This window comes from Mus musculus, chromosome 18 (assembly GCF_000001635.26).
Source record: "Mus musculus strain C57BL/6J chromosome 18, GRCm38.p6 C57BL/6J".
NCBI classification, from domain to species: Eukaryota; Metazoa; Chordata; class Mammalia; order Rodentia; family Muridae; genus Mus; species Mus musculus.
Genome location: NC_000084.6, coordinates 9,621,958 through 9,633,027, shown reverse-complemented (window position 1 = coordinate 9,633,027; position 11,070 = coordinate 9,621,958). Strand labels below are relative to the sequence as shown.

General features: G+C 40.1%; 1 pseudogene; it reads right to left on the bottom strand.

Annotated features, from left to right (window-relative positions):
- Gm4834 (predicted gene 4834) lies at positions 501 to 4,174 on the bottom strand (annotated as a pseudogene).

The following is an 11,070-nucleotide window of genomic DNA, read 5'->3' as shown; positions in this document are numbered from 1 at the left end:
TAAAGCTAGCCTAGACTAGGTAATAAAGCTTGGACCTGCAACTTAAAAACTTCTCCATATCACTGCAGTTCTGGTTTTTTTTTTTTTTTTTCATGTTACAAAGCTAGAATGCCTTTATTTTCAGTCCAACATTGATAAAACAAAGCCAAAAGCAACCAGTCATAAAAAAGAAGGTAAATGCCCATGGACACTTGCCCTGGAGTAGGATCAGAATCAATTAAAGGGTAATTGAAGGCATCACTGCAGCAGACCAACCCACATAGCCACATCACAACCAAGCTGCCTGCCAGGAGGCTGCAGTAACTATGCTATAGTTCTTTCCCTTGAAACCAAAAGACTTCAAAATGTGTGCACAAAAGGAACAAAACAAGAAGGGTCAAAGCTGCCACCTATGAGAGGGAACATTTCTTGAGTGACATGAAGACCACTTTACATTGAGTAATGTCATCTGTACTGTTATGTACAAGGAAGCAGCAGTTCTTAGTGTCTGAACCCCACACCTGGATTACTTCTCCTTTGTGGGTTGTCAATAGTAAATTGAAGTAATCCTGAAGCAATTGCTGTAACTGTGTCACAGTCTGATTGAGACTTACAGACATTTCTTTCTCAGGAGTCTCCATTTCTAGGGAAATGTCACTATTCTCAGTAACAACAGTGTCTCCAGCAGCTTTGAGTGAATAAAGTTTAGTGACTGTTAAGCCTTATGCAGCAAATCATCAGCTACTTTCTTTCTCTCCGTTTGTTTGTTTAGAAGTTTTGAGTGTGTTTCATTTAACTGTCTTGAGCTCTCTGTCACATAAGTTGGTCACTCCATCTCAGCCTTCTCTTGCTCCATTTCCAAATGTTCTCTTTCTCTTCTCAGCTGCTTCGCTGTCCTTTGAGATTCTTCAGCTTTAATTTTCCACCTACTTTCTTCTTGCTCCACACTTCTCTGAAGTTTTGCAAAATCCCTACTGTTTCTGCAAGGACCAATTGTATTTGTATTTTTCACATTCCAACTGTAGCTGCATGTGCTTTTCATTAGCTTCTTTCAGTCTGTGCTCCAAAACCTTGACCACCTCTGTGTCCAAGGTTCCAAAGTTCCAGCTATGCACGCTTTTGCCTTCTCTTCAAAGCCATGTAACCATTCACTGTAACTCAAATTAGAAGGGATAGACACCATTGAAAATAACTCTTGAGAAGGTCTTTGGACTCAAACTCAATAGCTTCTACTTGTTGCTGTCTTTCATCTCCCCCCCCCACTCTGATGTTCAACAGCATTCTTCAAAGACTAACTCATTGCAAAGATAGTTATTTCTTTCTCTTTTTCTGAAATTACCCTTTGTAATTCTTCCTGAGAGGGAAAAGATGCCTGTTGGTGGTTCTGATAATTGAGTTGGGACTTAAATAATTTGTTTTCCTCTTGCACCTCCTTTAACAGCTCTGATTTCTTAGAAAGATCACTCTCTATGTCTTTTAATTTAGCTTCTATTCTCTTAATTTCTTTTCTTTCAACATACTTTCCAGTTCTTCAACTGTGTGCACTTCCCTCTCTCTGTCCCTGTCTTCTAAAGCAACTTGCATGCTGTTCACCTGCTCTTCCTTGTCTCTTAATCAGTTCTGCAGCTCCTGGACTTAAGAAGTGACAGACATCTGGTGAGCCTTTTCAAGATGGGCATTCCCATTTCTTCTTTTATAACTTCTATTTCCTGTTTCAAAGCCTGAACAGTTTTCTCCTTATTAGCAACTTTGAGAAGTTCAACTTCTAGAAGCTCTTCCACAGACTTGATCTGTCTGTCCATCATTCTCATGGGTCACTCTCTTAAGATCTTCAATTAGAGACACAAAAGAAACCTGATGGCTCTACTTAGCCTTCAACTCTTGAACTTGTCTCATCAGGGTGGAGTTCTCTGTTCTTATGGCATTTAGCTCTTCTTCTCTGGTGGCCACCTGAATGAGTCTAGTTTCCAGTAATTCTTTGACAGTTCTTGACTTCTCATCTTTTTCTTGAATGCATTTTTCCATTTGTTCCACAACATCTTTATTAAGTTGTTGAGAAACAATGGCCTGCAGCTTCTGACCTTCCAATTATAATGCTTTATTCTGGCCATTCAGAATCTTAAATTCTTCCATTTTGCTGGCAACCTCGTGCTGCAGCTGCTCCCCAAGCAGTCTTATTTTATCATCCTTTATGTGAATATTCTTCTGCATCTTCTCCACCTCATTTGTGGCCTGCAATTTCTGCACTTCAGCTTTTAATAAGAAATTAATATTTTGTACATCCTTAAGCTCCTCCTTCTTGCTTGCTAAATGATCCTGTTCACTTGCTAATGAATCTTCAGTCTGCTTTAGCTGTTTATTCTTTTCTGCAATCACCTCACATAATTCTTCTGCTAGAACTGGAGCAGAGATCTGAGCTGCTGTCTGGGAATGGAATTGTTGAATCTGAGCTTTCAAAGCCTCATTTTGTCCCAAAATCTCCTGCATTTGGATTTGCAGAGACTCTTCTTTGCTTGCCCTCTTTTGCTCTGATTCCATTAACTGTGTCAGTCTTTTCTTCGACTGCTGTTTTGATACCAAGGTGTTTGTGAGCTTCCTATGTAGACTCTGGACTTTATTTTCTTTGGCCACAAATTTACTTTGTAAGTCTTGCTGTGCAGCCTCATGCTCTACCATCCTCTTCCTGACATAGCTTTGAACTTCTTCCCACCGCCTCTCAGCTTCTTGTAGTTGAACCTTCAACTGGGTAGTAGCTTGTTCTGCATTCTTCTTCTGGACTCCCTCTTGATGCAGCTTTCCTGTCTTCTCATTCAGCTTGCTCACCAGCCTCCCACAATCTTGGCACAGTTTATTTAGCTCTGCAGGCTGCTTGCTTTCCAGCTGGTTTGTAGTGTTACTGACAGCATCTCTCAGGATACCATCTTTCTACTTCAAACGAGCTATTTCTGCTTCCATTTGTTCCCGAACTTGCTGAAACTTCATCTGCATCTGCTGAGTTTCTTGGTAACTGTCATGCATTTTGTTTTGAAATATATTGTGTTTCTTTTCTAGTGTTCCAATCTGATCTTTCATCCTTGCTATAACAACACTGCTTCTTTCGTTCTTTGTCATCATTTTCTGAGTCAACTGCTTACAGCACTCCTTTGTGGCAGCAGCATCTTCCTTCATGGCAATGAGCAGCTTCTCCTTCTCCTGAAGCTGATGCAGAAGACCACTCAATTCTCCTTTATTCGACTTCCTTAAAGCATCTTTTATCATACCAGACTTTTCCTTCAGCAGGTCTACAACACAAAGAGCCTCATCTTCAGAAAACATCATAGTCTTCAAGGATAAAAGAAAATCTTTAAATTTCACACCAGCATTTTCTTTGTCAGTTTCAGTCTTCAGCTTTTTTTGTTCTAGATTTCTGGATTCCTTCTACATGATCAGGTTTAATCATATCAATAATTTCTCTCTTATCCACCATGAGACTTGAGTTAGCATTATCCATCAAAGGAATGTAAGTAGTTGCACAAATAAGGGGCTCATCCACCAAGATGTTTTCTGTCTTTTGCTTCTTTGACAAGTCTTTCTTCTTTCCTAGTCCACCTTCTTGTTTAGTGTCTCGATGGAAAAGTAATACTTCTTGCTTTTTTTAAGGTGCCATCAGCATTTTCATCTTTTAATCTTGTTCATTGCTTCCATTTTTAGATGTCTTCTGCCCTGCTTTCTTCTTCAAGGGAGCTGCTTGGGGTGGGGCTGCTTGTAACTAGGACAAGTTCTACTTTTTTGCCTGAAATCTTTGATGCATCACTTTCTTTGATGATCTGCTCTTCAAGTGGAGGTTTTTGTTTCTTCACCTTCTTTCTTTCCCTAACACTACTGGAAGTTTCAGCCACATTCAATGGAGCAGGCACAAACTGTTCATCCTCCACGGGTGAAGCATCGGATAATTTAAAGTCCCAAGATACATGCTCAGAATCAGATTCATGAAGGGTCCCATTCTGGATTTCTTCTTTTTATTCTTCTTCTTTTCTGCCTTCTTTTGATCTGTTTTTGTAGAAATCAACTTTAGTTCTCATTTTTTGTTTTGCAAGAACTTCATCATACAATGTTTCTTTCATGAAAAGCTGGAAGAAAAGGAAAATGGCAGTAATAACTACTGAAGGGATGAGGACAATGAAATACGTTGACTCGTACAGCTCCATGGTCTTCTTTCTCTCACTTTTTAAAAACATTTTTATTAGATATTTTCTTTATTTACATTTCATATGTTACCGCTTTTCCTAGTTTCCCCCTGAAAATCCCCTATCCCCTCCCCCTGCTCTCCAACCCACCTACTCATTCCTGGTCCTGGCATTCCCCTATACTGGGGCATAGAGCCTTCCTAGGACCAAGGGCCTCTCCTCCCATTGATGACCAACTAGGCCATCCTCTGCTACATATATAGCTAGAACCACAAGTTCCACCATGTGTTTTCTTTGATTGGTGATATAGTTCCAAGGAGCTCTGGGGGTACTGGTTAGTTCATATTGATGTTCCTTCTATGGGGCTTTAGTCCACTTCAGCTCCCTGGGTATTTCTCTGGCTCCTTCATTGAGGACCTTGTGTTCTGTCCAATGGATGACTGTGAACATCCACTTCTGTATTTGCCAGGCACTGGCAGAGCCTCAAAGAAGACAGCTATATCAGGCTCCTGTCAGCAGGCTCTTGTTGGCATCTGCCTAGTGTCTGGGTTTGGTGGTTGTTTATGGGGTGAATCTCCAAGTGGGGCAGTTTCTGGATGGTCATTCTTTCAGGTTCTGCTCCAAACTTTGTCTCTGTAACTCCTTTTATGGGTATTTTGTTTCCCATTCTAAGAAGGAACTAAGTATCCACACTTTGGTTTTCCTTCTTCTTGAGTTTCATGTATTTTGCAAATTATATTTTGGGTATTCTAAGTTTCTGGGCTAATATCCACTTATCAGTGAGTGCATATCATGTGTGTTTTTTTGTGATTGGGTTACCTCACTCAGGATGATATCCTCCAGATCCATCCATTTGCTTAAGAATTTCATAAATTCATTGTTTTTAATACCTGAGTAGTACTCCATTGTGTAAATGTAACACATTCTTTGTATCCAGTCTTCTGTTGAGGGACATCTGGGTTCTTTCTACCTTCTGGCTATTATAAATAAGGCTGCTATGAACATAGTGGAACATGCGTCTTTATTACAAGTTGGAATATCTTCTGGGTATATACCCAGGAGAGGTATTGCTGGATCTTCCAGTAGTACTATGTCCAATTTTCTGAGGAACCACCAAACTGATTTCCAGAGTGGTTGTACAAGCTTGCAATCCCACCAGCAATGGGGGAGTATTCCTCTTTCTCCACATCCTCGCCAACATCTGGTGTTACCTGAATTTTTGATCTTAGCCATTCTGACTGGTTTGAGGTCGGATCTCAGGGTTGTTTTGATTTGTTTTGATCCTGATGATTAAGGATGTTGAACATTTTTTGAGGTGTTTCTCAGACATTTGGTATTCCTCAGTTGAGAATTCTTTGTTTAGCTCTATACCCCATTTTTTAATAGGTTTATTTGATTTTTCTGGAGTCCATCTTCTTGAGTTCTTTGTATATATTGGATATTAGTCCCCTATCAGATTTAGGATTGGTAAAGATCCTTTCCCAATCTGTTGGAGGCCTTTTTGTCTTATTGACAGTGTCTTTTGCCTTACAGAAACTTTGCAATTTTATGAGGTGCCCATTTGTCAATTCTTGATCTTACAGCACAAGCCATTGCTGTTCTGTTCTGCTGTTCTGTTCAGGAATTTTCCCCTGTGCCCATATCTTCAAGGTTTTTCCCACTTTCTCCTCTGTAAGTTTCAGAGTCTCTGTTTTTTTGTGGAGTTCCTCGATCCACTTAGACTTGAGCTTTGTACAAGGAGATAAGAATCCATGGTCTTCTCTTAATGTGAGCTTATGCAGAATCATGCACAGCCAGGAACCAGGCCGGGATGACACGGCAGTGCAAGCTCTACCTCCAGGTCAGTGCACTCTGAGGCCCCTCCGCAGTGGCTTATCACTGCAGTTCTAATCACTCATTCTGTTTTTGACAGCAGACACAGCTTCTTTTGGTCACACAGCTTGTCTATATAGTGGGTTCCAGGTCAGCAAGGGTTACATAGTGAGATTTAGAGAAAAAGATAGAAAGTTAGAAACAGTTAATTAATTGATTGATTTTATTATTATTATTATTATTTTATATTTGAGACAGGGTTTCACTATATAGCTCAAGCTAGAGAAAATGTGCAATCCTCCTGCCCTGTCTCAGCTTCCAGATGTTGAGATGTCAGATGTGCACTCCCATACTCATCTACCAGGTTCAAAATACTTTGGATCATTATTCTTCTTCCTCCTTCCCCTTTCTTTGTTAACTAACAAAGTCAAATGATGTATGAAGTAGAGATCTTGTTGGTAGATTTGTATTGTAGGTCAGACCCCATATTAAATACCATCTCTGTGTCTACATGTTTGCTAAAATATACAAGTTCTAAACATATAAGATGAAGGGACTGTAGCTAGCTCCAGCATGGGTATGTGTTGAAACTTACTTCTAATAAAGAAATACAAACAAACTAAGAATGTCTCAGAGAGCTGCTTCATTAAGGATTGTCAGAGAAGACTTTTGCCTAAAGGATCTGTAACACTAAGATTCTCAAAGAACACTTCCCTCCCTTCCCTACTCACTGCTAGCCCAACCAGGATCCTGATCCTCCAGGATTCTGTTTTACACTCTCCTGGCCTGGTGGGCAGGTGGCCAAAAGGGAAGAGGTGGACTGTGAACTTCATCCAGTCCTCTCCAAGCAGGTGTACTGTCAGGTGCTCAGACACCCCGAGAAGAGAGATGGAATTTGGTACCATAATAAATAAAAAAGTAAACAGCTTTTTGAAAAGATAAAACATTTCCCTCTGCCGTAGCTTCTTCCTCACACTCCTCTAGCTCCCAGTGAACTGATTGCCTCATGCCCTTCTTTGCTAATGGAATATTTGGGTGAAAGTTGAAGAAATTGTGAAGCTCTGGCAAATTCTCTTTATAAATTACAGTCTGGTTTTGTATTTGAATGGAATACTTCTTCATTACCAAAGTTCAGAAAAGGTGAATTCATGTAGCCCTCATCTGGACACTAAAATCTGTCCCTGAGCTTTCCAAAAGGACTGAGGCTGAGTTGCTGGGCTTGCCTTCATAGTCCCATTCAAGATACCACTGGGACTGTAAATGCTTGCTGCTCAGTCAATTTCTTGTAAATAGCTCCACATGCTAGGAGCACATATTTTGTTTTGTATTGTTGATTTTGGAATGCACTCTCCAGGGTCCAGTGTAGTCATCATGCTTATTTTTGGAGCCTCTCTGGTCTGTGCTTGTAGGAAAGTAAGCAGGCAGCCTTTAGGCACTTTACTATGCATGTTTTCTGCCTTGGGTGACACTGGGATTCACTCAATCTTCTGAGTGCAACTTAAATTTTAAAAGACTCTGAAACATAATTTCTCACGCCATGCAAGTCCATCAGAAACCAAGTCAGTGGGAACAGGTTTCACAGCACCCGTGTACCTGATCCCACCTGGCTATAGATACTGTTGTTGACTTCTAATGGTTCTTTCCTCTCTTTTTCAGCTCTTAATTATGCATGGTTAGATTTAAACAACCATCTCCTTTCCTCTAAGAGAATCCACAATTGATTACCTAGGACATCCCTGAAAACACACAAACACACACACACACACACACACACAGAGAGAGAGAGAGAGAGAGAGAGAGAGAGAGAGAGAGAGAGAGAGAGAGAGAGAGAAAGAGAGAGAGAGAGAGCACAAACAAACAAACTGATTATTTCCATTAATTTTCCAAGTGCATAAATTGTAACCTCAGACAAATGCCAACCATGTATTACTAACTTGTATATGGAATTGAAAAGTATATAATAAATATCATAAGAAAGAATTGAAAATGAACAAAGGTAGGACCTTGTGACATGACTCAGTGAGTAAAGGTCATGTGAGCTTGACATGTTTGCTATATGAGTTTGATTCATGCCACCCATTTGAAAGCAGACACACACCACACCTGTAGTCATGGACATGTGCATTCACATACATTCTAATAATACTTCTTTCTAAGAATAAAGGTAAACAAAAAGCATGGACACTGACTTGGCTAGTTTTATGTCAAGCTAGAGTTAACTGAAAGGAGGGAAACTCAGTTAAGGAAATGCCTCCATAAGATCCAGATATAAGACATTTTCTTAATTAGTTATAGATGGGGGAGGGCTCAGCCCTTTGTAGGTGGTACCATCTCTGAGCTGGTGGTTATGAGTTCTATAAGAAAGCAGGCTGAGCAAGCCATGGGTATCAGCCAATAAGCAGCACCCTCTCTAGCTTTCGCATCAGCTCCTGTCTCCATGTTCCTGCCCTGTTTGAGTTCCTTCCCTAACTCCTTTCAATAATAGAATACAATGTGGAAATGTAAGCCAAATTAACCCTTTCCCCGTAAACTTGCTTTTTGGACATAGAACTTGGTCACAGCAATTGAAACCCTAACTAAGACAGTGTGTTATTCTCATGGTTATGCCACTGAACCCAAAGTGCTTGCCTCTTGGTGAGTGTAAAAGCCAAAAACAACTGCTGCAGGACATTTGATCACACTGTGAATCCCAAGATTGTGAATTGGAAAAACCTTGTTGTGGTATGGCTCAGCCATAGCACACACCTTTTATCCAAGAGCTTTCTGTTTACTGTAAACAAGTGGTTGCAATGTGGCTCAGTCCTAACTCACACCTTTAACCGAAAAGTTTTCTGTAAACAGGATTAAATAAAGTCAACAATAGGTTAAGAAACAGAACAAGCAAACAATTGAGAGGAAGTGAACATCAGAAAACCCAGGAGAGAGAAAGGAGGGTCTTTGAGTTGAAGGGTATTTAAGAATGGAGAAGAAGTAGGAGGAGAAGGAGGAAGAAGAGGAGGAACAGGAGGAAGAGGAACTTTTCCTTCTTGTACATCAGTGTCCTGAGTCTTCATTTGGTAAAATATTTAGGATTTTGTTTTAAAAACAACAAGCAACCAGGACATAAGAGTAGAGACATATATTACTCACAGCAGTGAGATTGTCTGGAAAGAAATGCTATCCATAAATGAAGATTCAAGGGGTCTTTTACAGGGAAACCCATACATATCATCTACAAAAACACAGCTCTCACCTCAAAGGGAATAAGAATTGATTCTTAAGCAAGATATGGATAATCATGGTTTATACATGAATTTAGATTGCTCTAAATAACATCTTCCAGTGTGGAAATGATTTCATGAAACTTCTATAGCTCTAGAGTAAAATGAAGTCAGAAATCAAGTCATTTCTCAAATACAGATGAAAACAGGTAGACTGGTTACAAAGAAGCAGGAAACTCTCTGGGTATTAGGTTTTGGGTGCCACCTGATGGCACTTTTAGCTCTTGGGTTGGTAGAAGTTAACTGTCTGTTAATGTACCCTAGGAGGTTTTAGCTTATAGTCACAGAGATGTTCAGATACAAAGGTGGACAATGATTGGCTATTTCAGGCACTATGGTTCTTAGTTTTGTTGGGTTGGCACAATCTAGAACAGCCTGGGAAGAGAATCTCAAGAAAAGGTTGTCTAGATAAGGTTGGTCTACAGGCATGTCTATGGGAGATTGTCTAATATACTATTTGAGGTAGAAAGACCTAGCCATTGTGGGCAGCACCATTTCTTGGGTGTGTATCCTGCACTGGATGAGAGCAGAGAAAGCAAGCTGAGCACTATTTGGCATGCATATATTCATTCTCTCTCTGATTTTGACTGTGGATGTGACTAGCTGTTTCAAGTTCTGGAAACCTTAACTTCCTTGAAATGATGGACCATAGCCTAAAATTGTGAGTTAAAACTTCTCTTTCTTGACTTGCTTTTTGTCAGGGTGTGTGTGTGTGTTTAATCACAACAGAAATAAAATGAGAATAGATACATACTAAAGATATCACAAGATAATTTGGCAGTAGATCTGCTATATTCCAACTCTACAACCACAAAGTTCCAATCATTCAACCAGCTTTGTAGAATCCTTAACTAAAGTGTGGCTCCCCACCCCCCCCCCCTGCTCCCCAGGGACTTTACTTTATAACGTTCATATTAGAAAGCACATTTCTGGAGCCTTGGCTCTGTAGTAAAGAACATTTGTTGCTCTCGCAACTCACAACTATCTGTAAGTCCACTTTAGGGGATCCTTCCATGGGCACTGAGCATGAACATGATGCCCATATATACATAGAAGCTTTCTCAGTTTAGATGCACCTTTTAATTGTTTTTTATTTGTTTGTTTTCAAGACATGCAGCCATGGATATCACTTTGTAGACCAGGGTGCCTCTCATCTACCTCTGCCTCCTGAGTGCTGGGATTAAAAGTGTGCACCACCACTGTCCAGCAGATGTACATTTTTGAGCATGCTGCACTTAGGTCATTTATCACATATTCAAAAAAGAAAGCAACAACAACTAACACTTCTGGGTAGAGAACTTAGTATTATAGTGAGCAAAGTCATTTAAAAGAATGAGTCAGAGTGATTTGGTGGCCTCAACGGCCTCCTCATAAAGTTTTCCAAAGAGCTCTAGTTGTTTTTGTTTGTTTGTTTATTTGTTTGTTTTAAAGAAGTACTTTGAAGGTGCATTAAGAATTTGGGGGTGTGGTGGAGAGGATTATTTTTATGTAGCTCAGGCTGGCCCCAACTTCCTGATACTCTTCTTTCCTTAGTCTCTAAAATGCTTGGATTACAGGCATTGGCATATTCCAGCCCAGCTAAGAGTCTTTTAAAGAGTCACCAGTTTTCTCTATATATCCATTCATGCGTTTGTCCCCAGAGGTGCCTTCTTCACTTAGCAGCTAGCAAAGTACCCTGGATTCAGCCAAATCATGCAAATCCCTGTTGAATTATTCTACAAAGGTTTCTTACTTCCTTACTCCTAGGTACATGGATGATAGCCAGGAGCCTCTCTCTAGCCATGCTATGCTTTACTAAGACTCTCAGTTCTATGGCAGCATGATATAATAAATGATGTAATGAACAATGTTCA